Source organism: Gopherus flavomarginatus, chromosome 2, assembly GCF_025201925.1.
Source record: "Gopherus flavomarginatus isolate rGopFla2 chromosome 2, rGopFla2.mat.asm, whole genome shotgun sequence".
NCBI lineage: Eukaryota > Metazoa > Chordata > Testudines > Testudinidae > Gopherus > Gopherus flavomarginatus.
In genome coordinates this window covers 82,943,490-82,957,007 of record NC_066618.1, presented here as the reverse complement: position 1 = coordinate 82,957,007, position 13,518 = coordinate 82,943,490, and the positions used below count along the sequence as shown (strand labels likewise).

The 13,518-nt window shown below is 44.8% G+C and overlaps 1 pseudogene; it reads right to left on the bottom strand.

The window, feature by feature from the left end:
* Positions 1–4,017: 4,017 nt before the first annotated feature.
* On the bottom strand, positions 4,018–5,944 carry LOC127044628 (C-C chemokine receptor type 5-like; annotated as a pseudogene).
* Positions 5,945–13,518: the final 7,574 nt, after the last annotated feature.

Sequence of the window (13,518 nt, the reverse complement as noted above, 5' to 3'; positions counted from 1 at the left end):
AGATCTCCATGAGGATTTTCTCACATAAATCAATTCTGTGTTATTGGGGAAGTGGGCTTTGACCCTCTTAACCTGGCAGATTCCCTCTACCTCTGCACAAGCTCTGAATGGTCCTGTTGAGGTGATTGAGCCTCCCATCTGTTCCAAAGTGTGAAATTGTACAAATGGAGGCTCCCCTTTGTGCCAGGTCAGGAGGGAGGGGATGGGAAATCAGGACTGTAATTTACTATCTAGACTGCTGTTGATACCTGTCTTTCCTCACTCAAACTCCTAAACCTTTCATGTGGCATCCCATAGCAGTCAATCAGCATGTTATGTACAGAGAATCTCTATTTTTTTGTAAAGATTTGTTTTCATGCAAAGATCTTTAGTTAGAAATAATAAGGAATGAGAGAAGAGCAATGCAATATGTCATCTAATTTAAGTCTCTACTATAATTCCAGTGTAATTAACATATAATTCTATAATTATGTTTAATATTTACAAAGCAACAGAGATATGTAGAATCAAAGTATTTTGAAATATATGAAATATAAGGAAATACAATTCATCCGATTCTGATCTAATTTACATAGGTATAACCCCCTAAAATGAATAGGTGCTGTAGGTGCTTAGCATCTCTGAAGTTTAGGCTATTCTTATGCTGAAGATTCCTTCTAATCTTTTACAACTTCCAAAACACACCATTTTCCATGGAGGTCCTCTTCGTTCTCCACCTCAGTTGGCCTAACAATCAAGTTGATATAGTATCACTTTCTAGATTATCTAGAGACAAGTAGATCTCCAAGTGTGTCTCTCTTATTGACTATAGCTAGTTAACTACAGTTAAGATGACAGAATATTTAATATAGATGGATTTTGCCTTTGATTAAGGAGGCAGGACTTGGTCTTTCAGTTTCTATTGGTTTAATATCTGTTCTACCATGTCATATTCTTCCCTTGGTATTGATGTGTTCAAAAGCTCTTTCCCCTTGGTGGTGGAGATTGATGAGCATTTGTGATGTATATTTGTTTTATAGACTCCCAATGGCTACAGAATAAGTGTGGAGGCAAAATAGATAGTTTAAGAAATAGCACCAGATATATGAGTAAACAGGAAAAGGTGAACACGACAGGGTTTATAAATACCTTCTGCACAAACTACCATTCCCACACATACATGGCCACTGGGCTTTGAGGGCAGCCGTGCCTGCGGACGATCAACGTTAGCAAACTGTCTCGCGAGCCACCAACAGATTACCCTGACGGTCCAAGTGCAGCCCATGGGCCTCATGTTGCCCACCAGTGGCCTAGAACAATGAGACCTCAATCTCAGTAGCTGCTACTATGATGGAAAGAAATAATAATTTAATCAACACATTTCACTGATCACTGTCAAGCAGACAATACTTTATAAGGGTTAAGATATTATTCAGTTTATCTGATGAAAGTACCAAAGAATTTCTACTCGCTATTTATCTTGATATTTTGCTTTGGACGTTTAGAAAAGTCAAAGGATAACTTGTGTATAATTTGATTTTAAAATGCTACAGATTTCAATAAAATCAAATTTAAAGACACATTCTGGAACTTCTACTGTGGGAAATTAGATTTGAGATTTGCTTCCTAAAACTGCAGGATTGGGTGATCCGGTGCACTGAAAGGCACATTAACAGATTTAAGGTTGTGATCTGAAGCCCAATGAACCCAACAGGAGCCTTTCCATTAATTTCAGTGAACTATATACTACTAGCAAATGAAGAGGGGCTACGTCTCTTGGTTTTTGTACTAAACTCTACCATAGGCATCTGATTTTCTACAAAGCAGATTGCAACTCTCATCCCAATATGGGACAATGCTGCTAGATGGTGGTCTCAAGTAAATTTATTTTTTATGATCAGCTGGAATATAGCATGTGGGGGGGCGGGGAGAGGGAAGCCAGCTGTATGAAACGTTCTCCTGCTAGACTGCATGTAGCAAAATTCAGCAGAAATGTTTCCTGATTTTGAATATTGAATGTGGTGCAAAAAATAAAAACAAACCAATAAAACTCACATATGAAACTTTCTGCTTTTAGACTGTTGGTGTCAAAATTGGTTATATGCAGTTTTGTTGTAGCCAGGTAGGTCTCAGGATATTAGAAAGACAGGTTTAAAGAAGAGCTCTGTATAAGCTTGAAAGTGTGTCTCTCTCACCAAGAGAAGTTGGTAGAATAAAAGATATTGTCTCATCCACCTTGTATCAAAATTTGGCAGAAGTGTTCCCTATTCAGAATCCAGTTTTGTCTGCCTCGACATTTTATTATACTTTGTGTACAGTCGCTCTCACTTTAAAGTCTGTCAGGATTGCTTACAGAAGGGACTTAGCAAAGCATGCCGGTTAGCCTGGGCTAACCCAGTGTTTTCCAAACTTGAGGTGCCGCTTGTGTAGGGAAAGCTCCTGGCGGGCCAGGCTGGTTTGTGTACCTGCCGCTCCGCAGGTCCAGCTGATCGCGGCTCCCACTGGCAGGAGGCAGCCAATCAGAGAAGGGCTGAAGGGAGCAACCAAACAGGGCAGGGCAGGCCCATCTAAAAAGAAAGCTGCAGGGCAGAGGAAGGCAATTCTCTGGTGGGAGCCCAAGGAGGAAGGATTATGTCTTTGAAGAGCTGAGAGAATTTCCAGCACCCTGGACAAAGCAGTGCTGCTCACAGGGATTGGGGTAGTGAGAGACATCTCCTGGATGGCTGCTGGGGTTTTCAGGCTGAGACAAGAGTACCTATTGGGTTTCTGGGCTGAGGCAAGAGTAAAGAGGATGCTGGGGCTATGAGGAAGTGGCCAGACAATTTGCTGCAGTAGCCACTAAGGGAAGTGGCTGAACAGCGGACTGCAGATCCCCTGGAAGGGGGGTGCACAGTGTGTAGCACTGCCGGAGGGCCGTGTCATTGATGAGGACATCACAGTCCTTGGAGAGATGTAGGTCCTAGAGCAGGAGTGATAGTGGCATGCAGAACTAATTCCCAAGACAGCAGGAGGTACCTGAATGGTGAGCACACCCCATCACAGCCTACAAGACATATGAGGGGTTGGCAAAGCCTTTGCTCTTCAGAGTCATTTCTGGCCAAAATAAGTGTGCTATAGGGGAAAATTAAAATTAAAATAATTTCAGTGAAAGGGTGGGGAGACCTGGCTGAGCATGCCAGCCAGGGATATATGGTGATTGGCAGGATATGGAGAAGGGAGGCGGGGGGTGGAGGACTGGGATGCATGGAAGCAGGTTGCAGTAGACTAAGGCCTTCTCTATGCAGGATCAGTGTGCGTGCTGGGGTAGAGTGAGTGTGTCGGCATGCTGTCTCTAAGTTCAGACAGCAGCCTGACCAACCTATCCTAAGGCAGCCCTGGCTCTGCACAGCACAGAAGTCTCTCCCCACCAACTCCCCACAGCAGCGGTCCCTTCTGCCTGCCTGCCTATGGTTGTGTGCTTGGGACCTCCTTGTCAACTTCCTCCTAGCGATGGCCAAGGTGGCTGTCTATAACACCAGGGAAAGGATGTTGGCTGATGGGGTTCTCTGGGACTGTGGGGCCTATTTCTGATCCTCCCTCCATTCAAGCATCTGGGCAGAGTTCCTCTGGGTGGCGTCCGCTGGCTCCCTTGATACCTTTGAGGAGCAGTATGTGCTGTCAGGGATTCTCTGCTCGGTGTCCCCTTTAGGTTCCTTATTTTTGACCCTTTGACCTTCACACTCGTCCCTGTTATTTTTTCCATTGTCCCCTGTAATTACTTGAGTTTCTGGGCCCTGTGGATACTCCTCATAGGCTGGGGGAGGATTCTTTAGTCATGGGTGGGCTTGAGCCTGCCCACCTCCCTGGAACCCAATAGAATATGGTTCTGTGATTCCCTCTGAGTTCTCCCACAGCCTCCTCAGCTGCCAGGAGTGGCATCCTCAGCAGCTCTGTGAGCTCTCCGTGCTGAGGAATGTCAAAGCAAAAGCAGCACAACAGAGCAGCCCCAATGGCACAGCACTGCAGTTCCTCCACATCCTCACAGCAGCAGTCTGCCTGTCACTGTGTACCTAGTGCAGGGGAGAACAGAAGGATTACATGTTAATGATTTGCTCTTTGCTGCTGGAGCTGAGCAGCAAGCTCAGCTGTCAGAACTTCCTGGAGCTTTGAAAGGGGAGGCGCGCATGTCTGCAACTATGTGCAGGGCAGTCAAGTTCAAAAGAGTGAGCAGAGTGGTCACCCAGGGCATTGTGGGATACTGGGGGAGGCCAATTATGTTGACATAATGAACAACAGCATCTACACTGGCACTTTGTCACTTTAACTTCGTTGCAAAAAGCTCTTTGCCTCTTGTCAAGGTGGTTTAATGTTGTCGGCAAAACAGCAGAGTTTTGCCGCCAAAAGTACCTTTTTAGTGTGTAGACCTCCTCTGTTTTGTGGGCAAAAGCTGCCTTTTGCTGACAAAATTGTGTACTGTAGAGAAGGCCTAGGGAGGCATCTAGGGCAGGCAGGGAAATTGTGGGGGAAAGGAGTGGAGCATGGAGAGGGATGTAGAACAACAAACACTTCTCCGTGTTAAACTGTAAATGTTTAGTACGTTCTAGATATAAAACTTTAAAGGCTAGATTCTCTGGTTAGCTAAAGTCACTTTATACCTCCTAAGCAGCACCAAGAGATTGTCTGGTGGCCAGAGCTGGCTTGTGGAAGAATCCAGCCTGTTCCCCAGTGCTATATAATATATCCTCATTCACTTTCAGCCCACCTGATTTTAAAAAGACACCAAAACTGATATTTGCTCCTGAAAATATGAAAAAAAAAGTGTTTTCAAAGGTCAAAGTGCCCAATCCCTCCTCAAGCTTCTTGGTGCACAGGGTTGGCACCAGCTGCAACCTCTTTTAGCATAGCACAGCAACTCCATACCCAGTAGGTTTCATTTCTCTGTGGATTGGTGTGAGGGAGGGTTCTGGTCCATGACTCCACTTGCTCTCCACCCCCTTTCTGGTTATGTGTTTTCCCTTGGTGTCCGTGTAAGGAGTAATCCCTGCCCTTTCTCAGAGATCAGAGCTAAAGCCCCTTTTCCTCAAAGACAAAGAGAAATATGCAATATTTCAAATTCAATATTTCAATAGCTTTTCAAACAATGGTTTTATAAACAACGTTTAGGAACACTCAAAGATAAAGAAGCATAATAATCATAGCACAAGAATTCACAGCACAATAAAAATGGACATAGAGAACGCAGTTTAACTGAAATAGACATTTCACTATAACACTTCATTATGATAAAAATAAGCCTGACTGCCATATGTTTTTTCTCCTTCCTACATCTCAGTAATGTAGTAATTTATAATCTCTGTATAGCAGAAGATCATAATGACCAGTGGAATGACAAGTTCCAGGATATTCATCTTTAAAATCAAGAATTGCTTCTATTTTCTTTCATGGACTGACAGATTATGAGAGCTGCAGGTCCAACACCTTCCTTTTGAACAATGTGAAATATTAAGCCTGGAAGAGAGGCTAATATTGCAACAACCCAAATTACAACACTTGTGAGGATGCCAGAGGTTATTGTCCTAAGTTTTATAGTAAACATTGTATGGACAATTGCCAGATATCTATCTATTGTCAAAAGTATTTTCAAAAAGTCTCCACTGTAGAAGCCAGTGTAGTAGACCCCTGAAAGAATTTTACACATTGCATTTCCAAAATCCCACTCATGTGCTGCATAGTAAGCTCAAAATGACAGGGAAAGAATAAAGAGTAAATTGGAATTCGCCAGATTCAGCAGATAGATGTCAGTCATGCTTCTCAGCCTCTCGTATTTTATCAGGATCAGTACAACAAGCACATTGCTCTCGAGGCCAAATATCAGCACCAAGGACTAAAGAGGTGGCAGAAACAGGGATGCAAATTGTTTGCCATCATTTGTACATGGTGTGGCATCATCATGACTGCAGTTCTGTGTTGTCTTCCATATCTCCATCTCTTCTTCACTGAAAAACTGTTGATCTTTTGCTAGCCTGAGGATGAAGAAACAGATGGTTATTTACAAAATACTGTATGTTATCAGTGTGAAAGACAGGATATACATACTATACTGTGTAAACATATGGTTGTGAAAGACATTAAAATGTACTGTGTATGTTGAGTTTCAGCTTAGAATACCTTTTGCTGTAAACAGTATAACAACTGCTGATATCAAGATGTGAAAAATACTGCAGATGACACTAGCAAAGAATCTAGAGAATTAACAGGATGAGTTCTCTACAGCATTAACTTTCTTGCAGGGGGAGCACCAGACATGTCTGAATGGACTGCTCACCTTCAGGCAGATAACCAAGCTCTGTAGGCCCATGTCATTCAGCTGACTTTGGAGAATCAGCTATTGCAGGAGCAAGTAACACTGTTGTAAGAGCCTCCCCCATACTTTGGTCTTGAGTGAAACATGCCCAGAGCCCTGCCACAGGGCTTCCCAGTTGCAGGTGCCAATCCAATTGCACATACCTGGCACATCCAAGCAAATTCCCATCCTTGACTTGGGCACAGCTGACTGCTTCTTATGTACAGCAGCATCCTGGATCCTGCACATTTCCCTGAAACAGAAGGCCACTCCTTACAGACTACTGATGGTTGTCATCTGATCCAGTAATGGAGGAAACAGCGCCCCCGGAGGCTGTGCTTCAGGGTCCCTGAGGAACATCACAATTTGATGTGATCTATTATCCACTGATCCTCTGGGCTGGCCCTCCACAACTTGTGGAAAAATTGGAAAGAGTCCAGTGGAGGGCAGCAAAAATGATTAAAGGGCTGGAGCACATGACTTATGAGTGGAGGCTGAGGGAACTGGGATTGTTTACTCTGCAGAAGAGAAGAATGCAAGGGGGTGGGATTTGATAGCTGCTTTCAACTATCTGAAAGGGGATTCCAAAGAAGATGAATCTAGACTGTTCTCAGTGGTACCAGATGACAGAACAAGGAGTAATGGTCTCAAGATTTAGGTTGGATATGAGGAGAAACTTTTTCAGTAGGAAGGTGGTGAAGCACTAGAATGGGTTAGCTAGGGAGGTGGTGGAATCTCCTTCTTTAGAGATTTTTCAGGTCAGGCTTGACAAAGCCCTGGCTGGGATGATTTAGTTGGAGATTGGTCCTGCTTTGAGCAGGGGGTTGGACTAGATGACCTCCTGAGGTTCCTTCCAACCCTGATATTCTATGAAACTACTCATTTGGTGGCAGGCAAAGGAAGTCTATTTTCCATCAGAGTTTTGTTGGCAGCTCTGTAGCAGCATCCAAACCTTGACAGACTCAGCTAGGAGTGACGTCCAGACAGAAACTTCTGCTGAAGCTACATCTGAACTCCTCTCAAAATACCAAGGCTATGTCAATAGTTTTGTAAAGAAGAATGCAGAAACCCTACCTCTGCACCTAACTGCACAATACAGCTGCAGCCTGGAGCCAAGATATCATTTGGACTAATTAATGCCATGTCAGAACCTGAGCTGACAGTGCTCCAAGAATACCTTCATGTGAACTTTGCCTGATGGTTCATCCTCAAGTCAACATTGCCAGCTGGTGTACTAGTCCTGTTTATCAAGAAGAAAGATGGCAGCCTCTGATTGTGCATTGACTATTGTTCATTGAATCAGATAACCATCAGGGATTGCTACCCTCTGCTCCTGATTCCTGAGCCACTAGATTGTGTAGGGGCTGCCTGCATAGTCATTAAATTGGCCCTATGGGGGACAAACAACCTTGTGCAAATCAGGGAAGGGGATGAGTCGAAAATCACATTCTGGACCCAATATCACCTCTGTGCATGTCTTGTAATGTTTTTCAGATTGACCAACACCCTGGCCAACTTCCAACATTTTATAAATGTTGTGCTCTGAAATATGTTAGACCAGTACAGAGTAGTCTACCTAGATGACACACTGATCTTTTCTGACTATCCTGAACAGCTTACTGCTCACATCCAAACAGTCCTGAAATGCTTATAGCAGCATGACCTTCATGCCAAGCTCAAGAAATGTGCCTTTGATCAGGCCTCCATGGAGATCTGGGCCTTCATCTTATCTCCAGAAAGGATCCAGATGGACCCATGCAAGGTCCAAGCCATCCAGGACTGGCTGATTCCCTATATGGTATGTGACCTGCAACACTTCCTGGGGTTCGCCAATTTCTATTGATAGTTTGTCCTGATTTTTTTCACAAAAAATTGAACCTCTCCTCCAGAAAAATGCCCAATTGCATTGGTCTCTCCATGCCCAGCATGCATTCAAACAGCTAACCTCGCTTTACTACAGCACCCATATTGGCTCACCCCAATGTCACACAAGCCTTTATTGTAGAAGCTGATGCTCCAGTACAGTGATCAGGGCTGTCCTTTCCCAGCAAATTGGTCCCAAGCAATCACATGGGCTAACTGTCATTACTCAAGGAAGTTCACTCCCACAGAGTTAAATTGCAAAATACTTGACAAGGAATCCTGACAATAAAAAAACACCTTTGTAGAATGATGTTACTACTTGGAAGGAGCTCGTCACCTGGTCCAGGTATTCACTGACCATAAAAATCTGGAATATCTACATAGAGCAAAGGACTTAATCCAACAGAAGCTTTGATGAGACCTGTTTTTCTCACAATTGGATTTCATTATCACATATCGCCCAGGATCCCAAAATGGCAAGGTAGATGCCCTGTCCCATGGTACTAACCCATCAAGCCCCAGCCAGGACCCAACTCCCATTCTCCAATCCTGTAACTTTCTCAGTGCAGCTTGTCACCAGGATATACTAAGTTTAATACCCATTGCCTCTGCTTCAGGAAACCTACCTGACAAACAAGCAACTGCATGACTCCTGGGAAGGGATCATGTATGTAAGGGAATGCATCTGTTACCACAGAACCCAGAAGGGTTCAGTCCTATAACCATGCCAAGATTTTCCCCTAGCAGAACACATGGTGGGGCTCTTCAAGACCTAATAACTAATATCCTGTCCTTTTGGTGGCCCTGGATGCACCCAATAATACAGTCATTCATTGCCTCCTGTGATGTTTGTGCCACACCAAAACCCCATGCTACAAGCCCTGTGGCCTTCTCCAGCCCTTGGGTAGCCCATCTTGACCCTGGGGAGCGTAGACCTTATTGTAGAATTATCAGCGTCCAAAAAATGTATAATGGTTTTGATTGATGATGGTCTACTTTTCCAAAATGGCTCACTGTGATGCTGGTAAATCAGATGGCAGATCTTGCCAAGTCTATAGGCATCAGCTTGGCACTGACAAATTCATAGCTGGAAACCAGATCAGTTCAGCTATATGTTAATATTGTTCAAGATAGTTTCTAGACTTGTGTAACCCTTCTGCCCCTCTGAGTTGGCAGCAAGAAGGGCCGGGTTCAGTATCCAGGGGTTCCGTTTCAGTAACACAATGCATAACCGGCTCAAGCCCCCACCCAGTGACCTGGGACACTCACATACCACACCCCCCTGGGCGCCTCTAGGAGGCAGTACTTCCCCTCTCGCAAGCACGGAGTCTGAGTGTAGCAAAATCTTTTTAATAAAGGAAGGAATCAATGCGGCATCCCATTGGAGAAACACCATAAACAGGGTTATAACACAAACCATAAACAAAAACCCACCTCCAAGTACGTTTGGCACTGTCCTTTTTCCCCTTAGGGTTTTAAGTCCAATCACCCCGAAGTCCAACAACCCAAAAGTCTCTGGTCAATGCCACCCCAGAATTTGAGAGTTTATCTGTAGAGGTCCCTCCCCCCAGCCTGGGTAGAAAGGGGCACCTTACGTGGTCCGGGGCCAACTGCCCTGCCTCTCCGTGGGTTCTGCTTCTGCCTTCTCCACGAACTGCTCCACTTTACCAGCCGCTCCACTCTGCTCCTCCAGCCATCCTCAGAAACTGCTTCGCTCCACCAGCTGCTCTAGTTCTCCCTGCAAACTGCTCAGCTCCGTTCGCTCTGTGGGCTGCTCCACCCGTCCCACAGCTACTCCGCTCTGCCAGCCGCTCCGCTGCCACCAGCTGTCCCGTGATCCGCTCAAGCCGTCCCCACAACTGCTCCACTCCGTCAGCTGCTCGGTTCCACAGTATAGCTTCATGTTCCCCTACTAGTTAGCACAGTACTCAGTGCTCTCAGCTCAGTAAATTCAGCTCTTTAGTGATTTCAACTCTCAGTGATCTCAGCTCTTAGTAGGAGAGCACCACTGCTACTGCACCATTAGCCCAAAATGAGCTCAGCTCAGTAACCTGTATTTAGATTCTTGCGGGAGTAAAAAAATCAACTCTGACATTCCACAGTGGAGAGAGGAGGGGGTGGAAATGGTGCTGCTGACTCCACAAGGAGACTGCACCACCAGGCACAGATACCTGTCCCCAGCCTCTCTCAGTTCACTGGGTTTTGGAACCCATGTCCCTTGTCTAGCAAGTACCACCCAACTGAGGGTGAGTCATTTGTCACCAAGCAGTCCCACAGCTCAGCAGTCTGGGATAGGGTAGGCGTGCCTATGCAAATACATTCTCTGAAATTCTTTCCACCAGATGTCAGGGTAGAGCTTATCCTGACTCTGCTTACACTTGTAAGGATGTGTTTAGTGTTCCAGTGGTTCTCAACTGTGGCCCAATCAGCACACAGCTGCAGCCCATGTGACATCCTCAGGGCCATACAGGTAGTATTGGATGCTGCCCCTGAGGCCCACAATGGTAAATACGTTGAGAACTACTGGTTTATATTCTATAAAATACTTGTAAGCTGCTGCGTGCATTAATCTTACTTGCAATATCTATATTCCACGCTACGAGGTAAAATATAGGTTTGTTTTTATAATAGGTACGGCTCTGGTCCTTAGTTTAAAAACTGCTCTACAGGAAGAAAGCACAAAAGGGGAGAAAAAGAGTGGGAGGTGTTTCTTGCTTGTGCGAGTGCCTCAGGAGCTCTGAAGTCTATAAAAGTGGTGGAAAAGAATATGTAAATACATCACATGAGGTGTTCTACTACATCTACTTTGGGCTAGTGATTCTGAGGGCACCAGCACTGAGGCTCCCCTATTAACAGCTGAAATCACTGAGCACTGTGTTGCGGGGGGTGGGGGGGCGGGAGGCTGAAGGCATATTGGTGAGTGGCCAGCAGGACAGCTAGTGGAGAGGAGCGGCCAACAGGATGGCTGGCAGAGAGGCATGGCTGGCTGTGAAGACAAGAGCAGAACCCCACAGAGAGGTGTGGCAATCAGCTGTTGACTTGAGCAGAGGAGCATGTTAGGTGCCCCCATAATTCCCCCGCTTCCACCCAGGCTGGGAGGTAAACTCTGCAGAGGAACTTCTGAACTCTAGGGCTGCACTGACCAAGGACAGAAACTGTGGGTTGGGTGACTTTTGGGTCACTGGACTCAAGAACCAAAGGTAAAGGACACAGCCCAATCTTCCTGGGGGGTCTTCTGGTTCATGGTTTGTGTTTATGAACCCTAGTTGTGGTGTTTTCCCAATTTAATGCTGAGTTGTTTACCTCCTGTTATTAAAGACTTTTGCTACACCGAGACTCTGTGCTTATGAGAGGGGAAGTATTGCCTCTTTGAGGAACCCAGGGGTGTTTGTGTAATTTTCCCAGGTCACTGGGGGAGGGCTCAAGCCGGTTTTGCATTGTACTGTTGAAAGGGAACCACTATGTACTGAAATTGGCCCTTGTTGCTGTCAACTCTGCCTCTCAGAAGGGTTACATTAGGGAAAAGTAAAATTTCTACAGGTTTAAAATTAATCAGCGACTACCAGAGAGACACGTCCTTTTTCTTCACATCTAGAGACTTATGGTTCCACTTTGTATTCTAGGTTCTGCCCTGTGCTGGTTCACCACACTGCCATTCAGGCTCACTCTCGGCATCCCTCCAACACCTTTTCTCTGTGTCACATTGTAAAAGGCTGTGGAGCGACAGGAAAACTGGGCTAAACATGTCTTATACATTCGGATACAGTTAGCAGTTGTGGATCAGCACTAGCGGCTGTTTTAATCAGTTTTCATTTTTGTGGTGAGGCTGGCAAATTTCTCAAAATGGTACTGTGGGCAAGCAGTCTTTCAAAACAGGAGAAACTCTGACAAATCAGGGAGGAAAAAATCCTCTTCAGGGTTTACCCAGACTCAGTCTCAAAACTCTCCCTCTATTGAGATGAGGCAAGTGGCTTTTGAGCCTTTGAGTTAAATAGAGTCTCACTGGTTTAGAAGAATCCTTTACAGGCAGCTGGATTCCACTGTGTGGCTTTTTGGCTGGTAGAAGTGGTTGGAGAGCCAACAACTGATCTCCTATTCCTCCTGTTTTAAAAGTTCCTGGAAGGTTTTCTGGAAGCCCAATGGACTTTAGTTCTGGTCCCTGCCCATTAACCCTTTCCTCCCAGCCCCAAAGCCTAGGCTTGTTGGCCCAGGCCCTGGACACACAGTATATGTCAGACAGCTAGGTGTGCTTCCGTATGGTCCTGAGCATCTAGGGAATCTGAAGGACTCTTCAGAGACCACCACTAGAGACTTTTCTGATGCATATGCTTGAATGACTTTAAGGCTCAATCATGAGAAATTTCTGGCACCTGGATCTTGATTCTTTAAATGGCATGAGTAACTTGTAATCTGTCCTTGACATCACTAAGAAACTGCAAATGTCTAGTGGCCTCATTAGAGAGCAAGATAGATAAGATAATATCTTTTATTAGACCAACTTCAGTTGGTGAAAGAGACCCCTTTCAAGCTTATACAGAGTCCTTCTTCAGACCTTGTGGGTTTCATGTACATCTATACATTTGCCACATTCTAACTACTTAGGCATACTTGTCTTAGTGTCTGAAAGCTGGCTGAGATAATGTGGCTTTGGGTTCCAATCATTTCTGTTATTCGGAGTAGCGCCCCACTGCGACCACAGTGGTTGGCACTGCTTTTGACTTGGAAACATAAGACACCAGTACTGGTGATGTGATGAATACCTTCTTTAGGTCCTCAAAAAGCACAATCATCTTGTGGTTTCTTAGCCCCCCACAAACTAGTTTGAAGATGTTCATAAAGAACTTGGCTTTTTGAGGATAAGTTGGGTATTAATTTGTTCCAAAACTCCATCATATTGAACAATTGCATTTTCTGATATTACTTTAGGGATTGAGTATTGCTGGATGTGCTCTCACTCCTCTTCATCAATCACATGCTCTAAGAAATATAGTTGGGTTTCTTTTAACCTACATTTCTCTTTAATTTCAGTCCAGCATCCTCGACTGCCTTCGAAATAGAGCTGGCAGAAAATGATGTGTTAGGAGAAATGTCAACATCTCAGCCAGTGAAATTTAATTGATACCAGAAATTCTGTAATAACATCAAATCTAATGATAAGGTGTATTGCAAAATGCTTTGACATGCTTTCTTGTGTCCTGATCATTACAAAATCATGAAGTGGCCTTTGAGCCACCTCTTGTTTTGTTAGGTGAATGTTATGATTGTGGAAAATGTTGGAGGGGTATTGGCAATTCTAGATGTCTGAGTGCAGAGAGGGGCAAAATCTTTTCAGCTCTGTTAGGATCTTCCTAGCT